We start from the raw sequence: 3908 nt of genomic DNA, 5'->3' as shown, positions 1-3908 counted from the left end.
GAAGGATCTCTTTAGGCAAAGAGCGCGGGGTAGGCGTTGAAAGAAAATATCCTGGCGATCAGGCACTTCATTTGCATGAGGGAGTGACAGAGGGTGGTTTTCAAGTAGGGGAAATGTCCTGTGTCTGGGAAAGAGGACGGAGGGTGGGGAGATAGGCTGTAAGGAGATGCAAGGGTGGGCAGGGTGAAACTGCAGTGCCATGATTTTAAAAGGCGCGGTCAGATAAAGAGTAGAAGTGCATGGTGGCGGAGAGAGGGAGGGAGGGGGGTAGTATGTTGATCTCAGTTGGGAGGGAGGGGTGAGCAGGTGTAAAGGGGGGAAAAGTTTGGGCAACGGCTTGGGTGGTTACGTTGTAAATTTTAGTTCTCTGAAATGGGGCTCATCAATATTGAGGCCAGAGAGGGTTTGATGTGAGCCCAGGTTCCACACCCACTTAGATTCTCTAAGGTTGAGATTTTCTTTTGTAGGTTTTTTAACAATCTCTATACCCTGAAGCTGCTCGTCAGTGGTTCCGTTATGACCAGGGCTATTGAAATGTTGGCCGACTGGGGTGCATGAGTGGTTTTGTACTGAGTACCTGTGATTGTTAAATCTGGCCCTAAGAGTGGTGGTGGTTTGTCCTACATATTGGGCAGATCATATTTTTTCATGTTATTAAGTAGATTACATTTTTAGCTTCGCAGTTGATGTTATCTGTAAGAACTTTTTTGAAAAGAGGTCCCTCTACATGATTGGTTTCTGTCATGTAAGGGCATGTTTTGCACCTAGGTTTCTCGCAGGGGTGGTTGTGGGGGGGTTGTGAGAGGTTGTTTTGAAGTGAAGGAAGATGTGTTGTATCTTTCGTACGGATGAAAAGGTTGCCACGGTTGGGGGGTTGTCGGAGAACGATTAAAGGGGGCTGAGGGAAGCACTTCATCATCTTGTCAAATTTTTCTTAAAATGTCTTTGTGCTGGTTGTGGATGTTGTGGACATTGGGCAGTTTTTTTGTGGTGAGTGGTAACAAAGAATGACCTTTTCTGATGAGGTTTGTGGAGTTTGTAGCTAAGTAGATCCTTGTGCCCGAGTTTGCACACTTTGTTTATGATGGGGGTTATACAACTGTTTAGGTATCCACTACGCAGAAGGTCTCTCTGAAATCTGTAATTCTAGCATTAAACCATTCATCCCTGGAACAAATGCGTCGGAGTCGGAGCGCACCACTGTAAACAACTGAACGGAAAGTAATTATGTTTGGGGTGGTTGGAAGAAGGGGGGTGGTAGCGCTTTGAGTCAGTTGGTTTGAGGTGGAGGTCTGTCTCAATGCTGTTATTGAGAAGGTGGATGGAGAGGTCGAGGAAAGCTGTAGACTTTCCGGGGTTGGAGTGTGTGAATTTGATGGTGTCATGGACGCTGTTGATGTCCGAAAAAAATTGATGTGTTTGTTGAGAATTACCATCATGCAGGGCGATAATGTCGCCCATGTATCTCATGACCAAAAAGAGTTGGTTTGGAAGGGGGATGTTTTTACGCCGAAATTCTGCCATAAAAATGTTGGCATAGGACATAGGAAGGAGCTACAGGTGTTCCCATGGCTGTTCCTGTGAGTTGAAGAAAATGTTGGTCGTTGAAGGAAAAGTTGTTTAGTGTAAGGAGTAGTTCCAGGAGTTGACAAATTTCTCTTATTTGACAGGGGGTGTATGTGGTGAGGCTAACGAGAGCAAAGCGGCAGGCTTCGACACCTTCTTTGTGTGGGATGTTATTGTACATGTCTAAATAATATAATAATTGCATTTATGTAGCGCATATCCATGCTCAAGAGCTTGCTCTATGCGCTTTACAACTATTATTACCCCAGCAGACCATCTGAGAACACTCAGAAACATTCTCAGCTTCCGAGGAAGCATACAGTGCAAGCTGCGGATTTCACGCGCTCAAACACTATCAAACTGACAAGATCGTTCACTGTCTATAGCTAGGTACCCATTTCCACCTGGGTGAAGTGAGGAAAATTTGTGCAAAGTGCCTTTCCCAAGGACACAACGTCGGGTCCCTGAGGGGATTCGAACCCACGACCTTACGGTTGCGAGTCCGAGAGCCTAACCACTAGGCCACCGACGCCATGTCTACAACGTCAATGGCCAAAATGTTGGTGTTGTCTGTAATTTGCCTCTTTTCATTCAGTGTTTTAATTTTTTGAAGGACATGTAAGTTGTCCTTGACCCAATGGTTGCCGCTGAAGCCGGGGACGAGGGGTTTAAAAATGCTGTCTAGCCAGTATAGGAGGCTCTAGTGGTAGGGCCTCTGATTTGTGAAATTATACCCCTTAAAGGAGGAAGTATAGAGCCTTGTTTGTTGGGTTTGTGGATCTTAGGGAGGCCATAGAAGTGGGGGCAGGATACTCTTGTGTATTTCGGGGGATATCACTTTAAGTAGTTGTTCTCTGGTGGGGGAAGGGGAGGAATGAGGTGTGGAACGACTGGTTCTTTTAGATGTTATTCAACATTGAGTTGTTGTTGTACCAGTGCTCTGTTATGATTGTGAAATCAGCCTTGAGTTCGATTCCTGTGTGAAGAAGAGTCTATTTATTAATTTGTATCGAGTAGTTTTCCGCTGATACACGAAAAACATAGTCCAAAGAGGCCTCCTCTGCACCACACACACACACACACACACACACACACACACACACACACACACACACACACACATACACACACACACACACACACACACACACACACACACACACACTCAAGGTATATCATCACCATCATCATCATCATCATCATCATCATCATCATCATCATCATCATCATCATCATCATCATCATCATCATCATCATCATCATCATCAATATCATCATCATCATCACCATCATCCCCATTCTCCCCCTTCCTCAGTATATACAAGGTAAAGGCTACAAACGCTTTCCACCTTTTTCTATCCTGGGCTAGAATCTTGATTTTATTCAATGTCTTTCGACTTTTGTGACCATCATTCTCTGCGACTCTTCCGTTGGTTCCAGATGGTCCATCGCCATCGCGGCCTTCCCACTTCATCACTGACTGGGCTCTTCGTGATCTTGTTCTCCTTAACAATTTCTCGTTGGTAACCCTGTCTGTCCATCTGAACCTGATGAACTTTCTCAGACACTTGTTCAAGAAAACCTGGATCCTCTTTACGCAAGTCTGAGAAGCGTTACATGTCCATCTCACGTCCATTACAACAAGCCTGACTTCACATTTTTGATGAAAATCGTCAGCTTTGTTCCTCCAAATCCTGCAGCATTAAAAGATATAAAAGCAGCCTTTGCCTTTCCCATGCAGGACTTGATTTCAGTTCCTGCTCCCCCATCTCTGTCAATTCGTGGGCCCAGAGTACAAGTGTCGTATGTCCACTTTTCATGAAATTTGAGATAAGACCACTCATGCACCCAAATTAATATGTATTGTGTCTCCAATAAGTATGAAGACTCTAAGTACTGTATTTGTTGAGACATCCAGAACCCACCTGTCGTTTGTCCAAAGCAGATTAAAAAAGAAGAGAGTACACAACTGTCGGAACTCGATAAGCCTTAATTTCGATACATTTTGTTTTGTCGTATCCCCATTTGAGCCAATGGGATGAGAGAGTGCGGTCACGTGATTTTGTGGGCACAGCAAAATAGCGTCGTCCAGAAGAGGACTGTTCAACGATCAAGAGGCCCTAAAAGTGCATGTTCATTGACTTTGAAAGAGTAGTCTATTTTGATGAGTTTGTCTGCATGTCCCAAATTCTTTAAATTCTATTTTTGTCATTGTTTTGCAATCATCAGAGCACTGTTAATTGTTTTGTTTTTGTAGTGCCTGCATACACATTGTTGGTGCCTCTTCTTTCAACGTCAGTTGTGGTTCTGTGCCTGGGATTTGGGGGCGGGGGGGGGGGGGC

The sequence above is a fragment of the Aplysia californica genome, unplaced genomic scaffold (genome assembly GCF_000002075.1).
Source record: "Aplysia californica isolate F4 #8 unplaced genomic scaffold, AplCal3.0 scaffold00125, whole genome shotgun sequence".
NCBI lineage: Eukaryota > Metazoa > Mollusca > Gastropoda > Aplysiida > Aplysiidae > Aplysia > Aplysia californica.
This window is presented reverse-complemented; position numbering follows the sequence as displayed.